Here is a 15,751-nt window from a genome sequence, read left to right as displayed (position 1 = left end):
GTTTTACTTGCCCTATGTAATCAAGATAGATAACTTGTGCTTAAACCGTTATGTTGTCAAATTCTATAGACATATAGGGTCTCAATTTAATTGGTGCCTATTCAGCTTCTATCTCTTTTGTGGATGTCTGGTAGAATGGTACTCGTGCAACGAAAGTTGGCGTTTATCAGTTTCGTGTTATCTGATTAGTGTCATCACCATCACATGCTAAGGTTAAGAACGAAAAGGCTATTGAATGAAATATTAATGAAATTAGAATCCCATGTTTGTCATATATAGTAATTCAACCTCAATTCTCTTAGTTAATGTTATTTAGTATAATCTCTTAGTTTAATAAAAACCCAATTTTTATTTGCCTTAGCATTGAGCGATAACCATACATTGTTGCATAGGTGCATAAATTGAACTTAACCTAAACCAGTCTCTGTGGGAACGAATCTGATTTATATCTTATACTACCTGCGAATGCGTATACTTGCGTGAATATTAGCGCGTATTTTCGCCCTAACAAGTTTTTGGCGCCGCTGCCGGTGACTCGATGTTAATTTTTAGTTTATGTGCTTGTCATCAGTGGTCGTTAAAGTTCACTGACTCAGATTCTTTTACTTTCACGGTTTACTTGTTTGTGTTTCAGGTACTCATTACATTGGGAGATCCAGTAGCACGAACGAGAGCTTTGATGGATTTTTCTCAACCCAAGATCAATGACATTCAATCTAGCATTGTCTGGCCAGCTATCACAGCTAATACCTTTGAGATCAAGCCTGGCATAATTCAATGGGTACAGACTTCAGTCCAGTTTGGGGGTTCTCCAACGGAAGATCCCAATACACACATTAGGAATTTCATAGAGATCCACGACACCTTCAAGTTCAACGGTGTTTCTGAAGATGCTGTGAAGCTGAGACTTTTCCCATTCTCTCTGAGGGACAAGGCTAAGAGCTGGTTACACTCTTTACCAGCTGGTTCGATTGCTACTTGGGAAGATCTTGCTCAGAAGTTTCTCACTAAATTCTTCCCTATGGTGAAGACAGCTGCATTCAGAAACGCTATTACTCAATTTGCGTAGCAAATGGGAGAATCGCTATGTGAAGCTTGGGAGCGCTATAAGGAGATGCTTAGGAAGTGTCCTCATCATGGAATTCCTGATTGGATGATCATCACTTATTTTTATAATGGGTTGGGAGCACAGTCCAGACCCATGCTCGATGCAGCATCAGGTGGAGCATTATGGGCAAAGAGCTATAAGGAAGCTTATGATCTAATTGAACTGATGGCTTCTAATTAATATCAGTATCCAACCCAGAGATGTCCACAGGACAAGGTAGCAGGAGTTCTTAAGGTGGATACAGCTACGGCTATCACTGCTCAACTAAAGGCGTTGTCTATGAAGATCGATTCTCTGGCTAACTATGGTGTTAAGCAGAAAATTAGTGTTTGTGAGTTATGTGCAGGTCCGCATGTGATGGAGCAATGCGCTATATCTAGTGACTCAGCTCAGTTTATGAGCAACTTTCAGAGATCACAACAACCAGTTCTAGAAACTTATCATCCTGACAACTGGAATCATCCTAACTTTAGCTGGAGCAACAATCCAAATGCGATGCAACAGCCGTTCCAGCAGTTTGGAAATAAGCTATTCAACCCTCCTGGTTTTCAGTAACAAATTGCACCAAAACAACAACTCCAAATTCAACAACAAAATCATGATGCAGGTCTATCTTCGAATGAAAAATCTGAATTGGAGGAGTTACGGCTTATGTGCAAAAACCAGGCTCTTATATGCCAAAGCCAGGCTATTTCTATCAAGACTCTGGAGAACCAAATAGGGAAAATTGCTAATGCCTTATTGAATCGGCCACCAGGAATGCTTTCTAGTGATATAGAAGCCAATCCAGGCAAGAGGGAAGTTGAAGAACAGGTGAACTCCATCACCTTAAGGTCCAGAAAGGTTGTAAGCCCCCAAATTCAGCAAGACGAAGAGCCTGAAAAGTCTCAAGTTCCAGAATCTGAAGTTTTGGCTGAAGAAGATTTGTAGAAGGAAGTAGAGGTGGAACCAAGGAAGACTAATGTGGAACATACTCCTCCTGAGGGTAATACAGGGGAGAAGCAGATCTATCCTCCACCTCCTTTTCCTAAGAGGCTACAGAAGAAAAAGCTGGATAAGCAATTTGCTAAGTTTCTGAAGGTGTTTAAGAAACTTCATATCAACATACCTTTCGCTGAAGCTCTTGAACAGATGCCTAGCTATGCGAGGTTTATGAAAGGTATTCTCTCTCAGAAAGTGAATCTCGATGACTTAGAGACCGTTGCTCTCTGTAACACCCCCAAATCCGGGGTCAGGGATCCGGGTTGTCACGAGTTCCATTTCCCTTAATAACACCCAATCTTAATAAATAATCAACTACTCTGTACTGTGACCCCACAATAAACACACACACCACAAGTTATAGTCTCAGAGATGAATATCCAAAAATAATCACAAGTCATTTTATTCCACAATTATCTGCCAATACACCTTAAAAGGTTTTCTGAATAAATTTACATTTTCTTTGCCATTATTACAATTCATAAATATACATAAATCTGGTACATCAAAAGTTGAAGCCTAGCCTATTGGTAGCTCCTACCTCAGCTACAGCGACATCAACGCCTATAGGAAACTGCGGAACGTTTCCTATCCGCTCGCGAATTGGGAGCTTGGTCATGTTCATCTTGTCTATCTGATGTTGTGTGATGAAAGAAGAAAGCAAGGGTGAGCAGCAAGCCCACCGAAATAATATGTATAATAATTTACAATATATGAGCATTCTCATAGTACTCAAGAAAGTCTTGGTTAAGAAGAAATGAACCAAGTTGATATCTTAATGCGATGAAGTCGCAAAATATTCAGTATATATATACATATATACTTTTCAAAATATTGGAAGTCCTCTTCCATGCATAATACACACAGAGTTCCAGTGTATAACTGTATAAAAATATCGTTGCAAGGTGGTCTCATATATCTAACCTTGTCTCAACGTTTTTTCTGAAAATCTTCGTCATGCATAAGATAATCATTTACTAGATATAAGTTTAAAAGATGAAGTTACAAGATACTCCAATATACTTATATCTTTTCCAAATACTACTTGAACTACCACCGTTCAAGTTATAATTAGTTTTAAAAGTTCATCACATAGATGAGACTACAAGACCAGATTTGAATAGATTAAATCTTTAAAATATCACCAAAATAAAATGAAGTTACGAGATACTTCATTTGATGCAAACATCATTTTGAAAACTTGACCCTGCCAACACTCAACAATCGCCCAATCGTAGCCTTTCTATCGAAGTGCTCTGGGTAGTGTTGCAGAAATATCCAATTGGATGATGAACTCATTACGGGAGTTTGCCGCGCCAGGAAGACCACTTACGATGATCAGTCGTAGTAGTGCAACCCCACCATTTTCTACATGTAGAGGAGAACCTGTCGGATTTACTTGTCAACCGAACACTGAACTCCTAAGGAATGGACCGCCTTAGCGGAACTTCCAGGCCATTTGGGCCAATATAATAAGGCTGGGCCGGCGCCACTCGACCACTTACGCCACTCCTAGTTCAGATGAAATCCATGACTCTGAAACGTAAAGCTCGTTCCCCCTTTCCCCAAGTAGAAACTTGTTGATACGGCTCCACCAAGAAGTCGTATCTAGTTGGAAAGGAGAACTCACCGATATTTCCCAGGCGATGCCTGTTAATGGATTAACTTGTTCCAAGAATTTTACTTCCGGAGTGTTGGGTAAGTAATCGATTCATTTAACAAAACAGCAACCTTGTTGCGAATATAAAACACACCACAGAGCCGGATCCCTCAGGTTTTGAGCGAGTATTCAAATCCCCTTCGAAAGGAGGATCTTAAATATAAAAATAAGTTTTGGGATGCGCTCTAAATTTTAAAAATCATTTTGAAGACTCGCAAAACATTTTTAAGAATGTTTGGAGTGATGCTGATTTAACAAAATAAATCAGTCCCAATATATTAGAAAATATCTGAATATTATTATTTAAATAATATTTCCATAAAGAATCATCTTTATAAAAATAATTGAAGTAGAAGTTTTGAAACTTATACTTGAAATGAATATTAAATATCCAAAGATATACCTATACGAAAGTACTATCTTTATTTGAATAATCAAAAGTGAGTTTGATTATCGACACCTTATTCTTTAATAAAATAAAGAATATATCTCAGCAAATAATCGGAGTCATAGATCCTCAAATGAATATTCAAATAATATTCAATAAATAAAATAAGCTGAGTCATAATACCTCGAATGAATATTATAAATAATATTCATTAAATAAAATAAAGGAGTCATAAGTCCTCGAATGAATATTCAAGATAATATTCATTAATAAAATAAAGTTATCGAATAAACCTTATTCGATTAATAGTTTTGAAAACTATAACCATATATATATATATATAAATATATATATATATAATCTACTCGGGATCCTCGACTCCCGGTTTTAGAAAATGTTTTCACCTTTGGGTCCCTATACTAAGGGTATATGCAAATTACCGCTATTCTCTAGCATAGGTATTATCAACTGAACCAACAGATATATATGGCAAGAATACGAAACAGGCATGCATATATATACCATATCAGCATGCTTCAATATATCGCAAAATTTGCTAATTAACCAACATGCATCTATCACAACTCAGACTCTAACGCTCGTTTTGCGCTTACTGATTCTCTTAAGTCACTCGAGTCCCCTCGGCTCCACCATTTTTAATAATTTAACCATTACGAGTTTTAAGGCGATTCCTTCGCGAGTGTCTTACCAACTTCCTATTACACCCTACATAAATGTTTCATACTTCAATTAGTCCTGTAAGGTCTTTAACCTATGTTTCAAAGTAAGGCGAGGGGTAAGGGTTCGTTCGCGAAACGTCGTTACTTAAAACGGCCGTTTCTCCTAAACCGTTCATCGGAATCCAACGAACCACATATCAAAACGAAGCTCGTAACATGAACTATCTAATCATGGCAATGGTCAAAACCTATCAGTGAGTTCAAGGGTTCTGATGTTAAGAACAAAAACAGTCTACGGTAAATCGGGCATTACGACGACTATGTTTACGCGATTTCCCAAATTTAAACCATTCCAAAACAACCACCAATCAACCCCAAATCAATCATACAACCAACATCCATCCGAAACACACTCCAACAGCCCCAACAACTCAATATTATCAACTTTATACTACCCTCAAACATGAACTAAAAGCTATACTTAAGTTCATTAACCAATAATCAAGATTTACAACTTCAAACTCATTACAAATCCAACCACACTCTAAGTATACCAGGATCATGTTCCTCATGAACTATAACAATCAAAACCATTCCTAATACTCAAAAGTAAAGCTAGGGTTTGAAGTTTTATACCTTCTTGAAGCTTTTAATCAATGAAAGATCCTTGGAATGCCCATGGAAGCCTTGATCTATGCTTAAGCTACCTTGTCCTTACAAATAAAATCAAGAATCAAAAATTTGTTCTTGAAAGTTACTATTCACCCTAAACTTTTAGGAATTGATTAACTAGGTAAACCTTGGATTCTTGGATCCAAACTTATAGCATAACTAAGTTATGAATTATGGATGCTAAAGAAACAAACCTTATAATTTTTGAAGGTGTGTAGCTTGAGTTTTTGAAAAACTCCTCCTTGTTTTTCTTTCAAAAGCCGAGAGCAAGATGAAGAAGATGAAATTTTTTTTGTGTTTTGCTTTGATTTGTTTTGGTTGGTTGTTTTTAGCTTGCTTTTGGTTAATTACCTTTTTAACTATCAACTTTGTGTGGTTCTAAATCAACCACACCTCCTTCCCCCTCATGTCATGCTTATGTCACATTTGTTATGTCATCATCCCTTACTTGCCCTCTTCTCATTGGTTGGGTGACATCATCCCCTCTAATCTCTTTGATTAGCTTCCTAATTGTTTGCCTAATGACCGCTGATCTGTTATACGGTTCGCTTAACTTTCGTTCTCGTTTCTCGTTTGAGGGATCATACCCGGGATCTTATTACTTAGGTTCTCTTAACCTTTCTCAATATATTGTATTCCTTTTATGATCCTCTCTTATAATCATTTAATTTAAATCTTTTTTATCCAGTTACCTTATACTCAATTCTTTCCGTATCTAGTGGATTTCCGGGAAAAATCAAAGTGTTCGGAATTGGATTCTGGCGATCTTTACATACACTTATATACCACATAGAGTACTAATAATATCCCAGAAGATCAATAACAGAACCCCTACATAGTGTGGCATGAAAAGTTTTCTCATTCAGCATAATCTGCAAAATCACTATTCATAAGGGTTTTAAAATTTCCAAAAATTGGGGTTATTACAGTCTCCCCTCCTTAAAAGGATTCCGTCCCGGAATCAGATAGAAAATGAATAGGGATACTCTCTTAGCATTGCACTTTCTAACTCTCGAGTAAATTTTCCCACATTGTGGTCCTACCACCATACTCTGCCTAGTTTGATAACCCTTCTCCTAAGCACTTGTTCCTTTTCACTCTATAACCCTTCCTGGTTGCTCCATATAGGTTACGTCGGGTTGCATGTCTATGCGCTCATATGCCCCTATTTATCTAGCATCCGAATTACACTTCCTTAACATTGATACGTGGAACACGTTATGAACTTGCTACAGGTTCGGGGGTAGGGCTAGCTCGTATGCTAGCTTCCCAATACGTCTTACTATATCCAAGGGTCCAACAATTCGTGGGCCTAGCTTTCCTTTCTTTCCGAACCTCATCCATCTTTTCCAAGGGATACCTATAACATTACTAGGTCCCCTATTTCATACTCTTTGTCCTTTTGAGTCAAATCAGCATACCTCTTATGTCTATCTCGGGCTACTACCAGCCGTCCTCTGATTAGATCTATTATATCCCTGGTCCTTTGGACTACTGCGGGTCCGAGCATCTTGCGCTCTACAACTTCATCCTAACATAAGGGAGATCGACATTGTCTTCCCTCAAGGATCTCATAAGGCGATACCTCGATACTGACATACGATCGATTATCGTGAGATAACTTAATCCGCGTTAAGTGATCATTCCAAATTCTTTCAAGTCTATTGCACCGGCTCTCATCATAGTTTCTAGCATTATAGCTTTTGCTTCTCGCTACCCATTCTTTTCCAGTTCGTAATCGCTACTACCTTCCATTCCAAATATTATACTGGTTATACTTCTGCTCGTTAGCGTTCTATAACCTTTTAATAACCACGTCAACCTTAGTATCACGAATGTGTTTCCATTCCGAATACTACCACAACTTTATTATTCCTTTTTCAGCTGTTTCCATTTTCCAAGGTTTGATTAATCATATAGAAGTAAAAGAACTTATTGAGAGATCACTATGATCATGAACACTTGTTATATCGCATAGTTAGTACAGAAGGTGGCCAGCCTTTAGTACTTGACAAGCAATTTAACAATAGCTGGTATCCTACTCGGCTTCTATCACACAGATAGATAGTCATTCGGCAATACCTCCCCTTCTGGAAGGGTTGTTCTTCTCAGTTTATATGAAATGAAAAGAAGAGAAAAGAACGAATTGAAGAGAATTGTATATATGAAAAAAATATACTGCCACAAAATATCTGGCTTGGAACGTACCTCTGAACTATAGAGGTTTGTCATAGTAGAACAAAACATATATGTATTTATATCAACATCAAGTATTATCGCATCGCATTTTGCATGCTTAAATATTTTTTTGCTATTCCGTCCATCATTCTATGGACCCATGCTCTTCCTTGAGCTTATACACAATCACCTTTGAAACTCCCTCGATATCGAAAATCGAATCTGGGATCTCATTCTAGACAACATCGTTACTAGAATCCTATGCTTGCACCGCAACCTTCCTCATATAGTAATACGACTCTCTTTTCATAAGAGGGAATAAATATTCAATAGGTAGATACTCTACTTAATTAGTCTATCAATGATAACTTATATGCCACCACGACCCAATTAGTTGTACTCAATCTCAACATCCATTCCAATACAACTCTCACGGTTGTAATTAGCTCATTACTCGCAGAATCATTGCTGCATTACTATGGTCCACTACTGACCCACTGTAGTCATTCATTTTCCATGAAGTCTTAATAGCTAACCATACAGAGTCCATACATCTCGTATCTAATTCTTCTAAGGAGGTAACATGATCACCGTTCATGATTCATGAAGAACACTCCTGAACTTGACGTACTTATATGACATGAAGCAGATAAAATTGCAGAAGAGTTTCAGTCAAAGCAACGATAACAGGTGAATACCACTCTTAATCATATGCCTTAATTAGAAGACTTAACTTGAAGGTTCGTTTAGTCCTTTTTGAAACATGGTCCTGGATTATCCTCAAGATAGGACCTTCTAAGATAGATAGCCCGCTCATGGCGATTACACGAATTAAACCTTTACCAACTATTATTACGGTTGGGTATTGCACAGTCATCAGAAGGAATGTCAATCTTTCAAACCATAATACAACCTTTACGACTTCAACCATTATCACTGTATTCCTCTGGCACGAGCGCCTGTAATTGTCCTCTTACACTTAAAGTGTCGGCTACCTCTTTGGCCTTTCCTGATAGTAAAATTTCCTTACAGTCAATGTCATTTTAACCACCTCCAAATAAATTTTCTACCTCATTTCAATCACTGCTTATGTGAAAATGCTTTTCTTTAATATCTGATGAGTAAAAAAAAATATCACCATTTTTCCATAAGTTATTGCCTCAGTCTTTAGAGGTTAATCACTGTCACGACTGACTCTTAATCATACTTAGAACATCTTTTATCTTAGGTCCTAATTGCCCTGAACAATTTCGACCTTTACTGGTTCGATCCCTACTTTCTCGTGGTTTAACACGTGACCCACTTGGCATCACTATAATTAAGTCATATTTCCTTTATCAACATTTCTATTCTTAAGAATTTTGAATTTTACATTTCTCCTTGTAAAACTTCTAAGGTTATCCTTAAATCCTTCATCAGGTACACCCTAGGCACAGGGCATATCAAAATACCCTTTACTAATACTAGAACCATTATCTATATGTTTCTGAAAAAAAAAAATTCTTCACTGATACTTAAAGGTCGTTATTACCTTAATCTTTTCCAATTCATACTGTCAAAACTCATACTGTCCCTATTAAGGGTGAAATGCCAACCTTTATGCATTCCCCTAGGATTCATTTTAAGTTACCGATGTTCTATCCTTAATTCCACCTTTAAAAAAAATACATGCATCCTTCCATGGATAAATCAAGTCATAGATCCCTGATAAGGGTGTCTTATTCAATCATTCCCACCTCGATAGTATATGCCTAGTTTCATAATAACATCTGTATTCAAAATGAGGTCAATCAATATGGCCTCCAAAAGATAACAACGGTTATCCGCTTTTCTTACCTAATTTGGTAACGATAACAAGGATATTCTGGAAGATATTGGTCGTGTTCAACGTAAACCTCTTCTTAATAATTCCTTATTTACTTTTGTTGTTTATCTCAACAGTCACCTCAATGTTGGGATATCTTTCATATCTGGCGTCTCCCTTTCTTGGTATCGAGCCACCGATCTTACACTTCACATTCTTGAAGGTCACTTCCTTCATCCAATTTTCCTAATTTCTTACTTCCTTGTCTCCTCAGTCTATTCCCGTCTCATTATTATCCTTCGAACTATCTCAAGGTTTCCTCGAATCCTCCCAACTTACAGGGGATAAAATATATGTATTTCTTATGCCTTCAACCATCAATTTTAACTCATGGTGAATCACCCTCATCCTGACGATTACATACTTTTCTATTTCTATTGCTACGAGTCTTTAAGGTTTCCTCATACCCAATTCCTTTATCATTCCTCGAACTTTATTGCCTTTATATTCCTTTCCACTTCAGTTTCTTTTTTTTTCTTTCTCTTATCATTATTTCATGAACCAACACAACATAAGCATTGATTTCAAACATCCCGTCATTCTGGATTCGTGTCCTTAGAACGAATCTTGACAACTTTTACCACTTAGCTTCATATTTCATCATACTCGGGCCGCCTTTGTTCTGGCTCTAAAGCTTTTACACTCTCTCCATAACCTTGGGAATTACTTTCCCGAAAACAATTGGCTGGACTTTAATCAGTTTATTATAATCTCTTGCTCCGTGCCTTCCTTGGCCTTTCACCAGTGGGTGGTCTCTCTCTTAGGAGGGTAAGTGACAAAAACAGTCTTTTGTGGTTCGTCAATCATTTAGAATCTCAAATGATTCCTATATTTCCTTTAGCCAGGCTCTTACCTCGACTGGGTCAGCTTGTTCCTTAGAAGTTGGATAGCTTAGCGACTTAAAGGTCCTGAAAGAATTTCTCACCGCATTGTTTCCTCAGGGTGGTGGTTGGGGATAATAGTCTAAGTTCTGTCTAGACAGGTCCATAAATTGCCGTATAGGAGTACCGTCTCAGGTCTCCTTTCCTTACTCGACTTTCTATTTCCTTAATATGAAATGTTTCAACCTTCTCCCATAATCGGGGTTATCTTATACGTTAAAAATCCTTGTTTTCCACTTCATTATGTTATGGGTTCCTTTTTATCTTGATGGCGACCTCCCTGACTATCACGTTCAGGGTTTGCTCTAAATCTTATTCCTCAAACTAGCTTTCATCTAAGATTTCATCTTTAAGCTCTTGAACGTTTGGAACTCAAATTCTGTAGGAATACCTCATTATTCCCTTATCATTTTTCTCGGTATTAATCTTTTATCTAATTGTTGGCTCTCTGCCTTCATTCATCACTTTTTCCGGCACAATATGTTCTTTTCCGATAATTCGGTCTGTATTGCAATCTCAAACAGCTTTTCGGTACCGGCTTCGGTTACCTTCACTTCTATTTCCTTTTTCTCAAAATCTCTTATAAACTCTCCAAAAGACATTATCATCTTGAGTCTCTCCTTTTTACTAAGGGCATCAGCCACCATATTGGCTTTCCCCGAATGATAAAGAATCTCCCAATCATAATTCTTGATTAGCTCTAACCGCCTCCTCTGGCGTATGTTGAGCTCTTTCTACGTAAAAATGTACTAGAGCTCCTATGGTTTGTGTAAATCCCGCACTTCTCTCCATACAAGTAGTGCCTCCAATCTTTAGGGTAAAACTATTGCCACGAGCCTAAGCTCATGGGCGGGGATATCGAATTTTATATTCCCTTAATTGTCTTGACGCGTACGCGATTACCTTGCTGTGCTGTATAAGAAGCACCCTAATTCCTTATACGAAGCATCACTACACTTCACAAAATCTCATTTTCCATCCGGCAACGCCAACATAGGGAACGTCACCAACCTTTGCTTCGGTTCTTAAAAGTTGTTCTCGCATTTCTTTGTCCATTCGAACTTCTCAGTCTTACGAGTAAGCCGCGTTAAAGGGGCTACTATCTTTACAAACTTGAACGAACCTCCGGTAGTGACCGGCCAATCCTACCTCTGGTAGTTTCCCTAACCATGGTCATCAATTCCTCAATGGTCCTTTATTCATTCTTGTCAGGATCCTCTATGGGATCCTCCTCAGCAACTGTCCCTTCTAGGACAACATCCTCAACCGTTACATCCCCAATATCAAAATCATCCGGTCCTGCGTTAGGACGCTCTATCGGATCCATAATCTAATCTCCAATAAGTAATAAAACATATGTTGCTCCTCAACCTCAGGGTTCGGTGTCCTGCTACCATATACGATAAAGAACTACGCTTCTATCGCTACATTTATAAGGGTTCCCATAAGGGTTTTAACTGTCGGTACTACGTTAGGTAGCCCGACTATGAACTTGGCAAGAGTTCTTATTATCTTAGTGAACTTATTATCTTAACGTCACATCATCTCTGAGGTTTATAACGCTTAGCTCTGATACCACTTCTGTAACACCCCCAAATCCGGGGTCGGGGATCCGGGTTGTCACGAGTTCCATTTCCCTTAATAACACCCAATCTTAATAAATAATCAACTACTCTGTACTGTGACCCCACATAAACACACACACCACAAGTTATAGTCTCAGAGATGAATATCCAAAAATAATCACAAGTCATTTTATTCCACAATTATCTGCCAATACACCTTAAAAGGTTTTCTGAATAAATTTACATTTTCTTTGCCATTATTACAATTCATAAATATACATAAATTTGGTACATAAAAAGTTGAAGCCTAGCCTATTGGTAGCTCCTACCTCAGCTACAGCGACATCAACGCCTATAGGAAACTGCGGAACGTTTCCTATCAGCTCGTGAATTGGGAGCTTGGTCCTGTTCATCTTGTCTATCTGATGTTGTGTGATGAAAGAAGAAAGCAAGGGTGAGCAGCAAGCCCACCGAAATAATATGTATAATAATTTACAATATATGAGCATTCTCATAGTACTCAAGAAAGTCTTGGTTAAGAAGAAATGAACCAAGTTGATATCTTAATGTGATGAAGTCGCAAAATATTCAGTATATATATATACATATATACTTTTCAAAATATTGGAAGTCCTCTTCCATGCATAATACACACAGAGTTCCAGTGTATAACTGTATAAAAATATCGTTACAAGGTGATCTCATATATCTAACCTTGTCTCAACATTTTTCTGAAAATCTTTGTCATGCATAAGATAATCATTTACTAGATATAAGTTTAAAAGATGAAGTTACAAGATACTCCAATATACTTATATCTTTTCCAAATACTACTTGAACTACCACCGTTCAAGTTATAATTAGTTTTAAAAGTTCATCACATAGATGAGACTACAAGACCAGATTTGAATAGATTAAATCTTTAAAATACCACCAAAATAAAATGAAGTTACGAGATACTTCATTTGATGCAAACATCATTTTGAAAACTTGACCCTGCCAACACTCAACAATCGCCCAATCGTAGCCTTTCTATCGAAGTGCTCTGGGTAGTGTTGCAGAAATTTCCAATCGGATGATGAACTCATTACGGGAGTTTGCCGCGCCAGGAAGACCACTTACGATGATCAGTCGTAGTAGTGCAACCCCACCATTTTCTACATATAGAGGAGAACCTGTCGGATTTACTTGTCAACCGAACACTGAACTCCTAAGGAATGGACCGCCTTAGCGGAACTTCCAGGCCATTTGGACCAATATAATAAGGATGGGCCGGCGCCACTCGACCACTTACGCCACTCCTAGTTCAGATGAAATCCATGACTCTGAAACGTAAAGCTCGTTCCCCCTTTCCCCAAGTAGAAACTTGTTGATACGGCTCCACCAAGAAGTCGTATCTAGTTGGAAAGGAGAACTCACCGATATTTCCCAAGCGATGCCTGTTAATGGATTAACTTGTTCCAAGAATTTTACTTCCCGAGTTTTGGGTAAGTAATCGATTCATTTAACAAAACAGCAACCTTGTTGCGAATATAAAACACACCACAGAGCCGGATCCCTCAGGTTTTGAGCGAGTATTTAAATCCCCTTCGAAAGGAGGATCTTAAATATAAAAATGAGTTTTGGGATCCGCTCTAACTTTTAAAAATCATTTTGAAGACTCGCAAAACATTTTTAAGAATGTTTGGAGTGATGCTGATTTAATAAAATAAATCAGTCCCAATATATTAGAAAATATCTGAATATTATTATTTAAATAATATTTCCATAAAGAATAATCTTTATAAAAATAATTGAAGTAGAAGTTTTGAAACTTATACTTGAAATGAATATTAAATATCCAAAGATATACCTATACGAAAGTACTATCTTTATTTGAATAATCAAAAGTGAGTTCGATTATCGACACCTTATTCTTTAATAAAATAAAGAATATATCTCAACAAATAATCGGAGTCATAGATCCTCAAATGAATATTCAAATAATATTCAATAAATAAAATAAGCTGAGTCATAATACCTCGAATGAATATTATAAATAATATTCATTAAATAAAATAAAGGAGTCATACATCCTCAAATGAATATCCAAGTAATATTCAATAAATAATATAAAGGAGTCATAAGTCCTCGAATGAATATTCAAGATAATATTCATTAATAAATAAAGTTATCGAATAAACCTTATTCGATTAATAGTTTTGAAAACTATAACCATATATATATAAATATATATATATAAAATCTACTCGGGATCCTCGACTCCCGGTTTTAGAAAATGTTTTCACCTTTGGGTCCCTATACTAAGGGTATATGCAAATTATCGCTATTCTCTAGCATAGGTATTATCAACTAAACCAACAGATATATATGGCAAGAATACGAAACATGCATGCATATATATACCATATCAGCATGCTTCAATATATCGCAAAATTTGCTAATTAACCAACATGCATCTATCACAAGATAATGCATATACATATATACATCACAACAACAGTATAACGGGTAGAAAACTTGCCTGAGCGACTGGGGGTTACGAATGGCTCGGGACGAGTCTGGTAACCTATAAGCAACAAGTAAGTTGGAATTAAACCAAAGTCACTTGTAATTCTATACTCTAACCAACTCAGACTCTAAACGCTCGTTTTGCGCTTACTGATTCTCTTAAGTCACTCGAGTCCCCTCGGCTCCACCATTTTTAATAATTTAACCATTACGAGTTTTAAGGCGATTCCTTCGCGAGTGTCTTACCAACTGCCTATTACACCCTACATAAATGTTTCATACTTCAATTAGTCCTTTAAGGTCTTTAACCTATGTTTCAAAGTAAGGCAAGGGGTATGGGTTCATTCGCGAAACGTCGTTACTTAAAACGGCCGTTTCTCCTAAACTGTTCATCGGAATCCAACGAACCACATATCAAAACGAAGCTCGTAACATGAACTATCTAATCATGGCAATGGTCAAAACCTAGCAGTGAGTTCAAGGGTTCTGATGTTAAGAACAAAAACAGTCTACGGTAAATCGGGCATTACGACGGCTATGTTTACGCGATTTCCCAAATTTAAACCATTCCAAAACAACCACCAATCAACCCCAAATCAATCATACAACCAACATCCATCCAAAACACACTCTAACAGCCCCAACAACTCAATATTATCAACTTTATACTACCCTCAAACATGAACTAAAAGCTATACTTAAGTTCATTAACCAATAATCAAGATTTACAACTTCAAACTCATTAAAAATCCAACCACACTCTAAGTATACCAGGATCATGTTCCTCATGAACTATAACAATCAAAACCATTCCTAATACTCAAAAGTAAAGCTAGGGTTTGAAGTTTTATACCTTCTTGAAGCTTTTAATCAATGAAAGATCCTTGGAATGCCCATGGAAGCCTTGATCTATGCTTAAGCTACCTTGTCCTTACAAATAAAATCAAGAATCAAAAATTTGTTCTTGAAAGTTACTATTCACCCTAAACTTTTAGGAATTGATTAACTAGGTAAACCTTGGATTCTTGGATCCAAACTTATAGCATAACTAAGTTATGAATTATGGAAGCTAAAGAAACAAACCTTATAATTTTTGAAGGTGTGTAGCTTGAGTTTTTGAAGAACTCCTCCTTGTTTTTCTTTCAAAAGCCGAGAGCAAGATGAAGAAGATGAAAAAAAATTTGTGTTTTGCTTTGATTTGTTTTGGTTGGTTGTTTTTAGCTTGCTTTTGGTTAATTACCTTTTTAACCATCAACTTTGTGT

The 15,751-nt window shown here is 37.1% G+C and overlaps 1 non-coding gene across 1 annotated transcript; it reads right to left on the bottom strand.

Moving 5' to 3' along the window:
- Positions 1–1,036: 1,036 nt before the first annotated feature.
- Positions 1,037–1,143, bottom strand: LOC141704220 (small nucleolar RNA R71). The gene has a single exon (XR_012567881.1). It is a non-coding gene; the product is annotated as a small nucleolar RNA R71 (small nucleolar RNA).
- Positions 1,144–15,751: the final 14,608 nt, after the last annotated feature.

The sequence above is a fragment of the Apium graveolens genome, unplaced genomic scaffold (assembly GCF_009905375.1).
Source record: "Apium graveolens cultivar Ventura unplaced genomic scaffold, ASM990537v1 ctg7578, whole genome shotgun sequence".
Taxonomy (NCBI): Eukaryota; Viridiplantae; Streptophyta; class Magnoliopsida; order Apiales; family Apiaceae; genus Apium; species Apium graveolens.
This window is presented reverse-complemented; position numbering and strand designations above follow the sequence as displayed.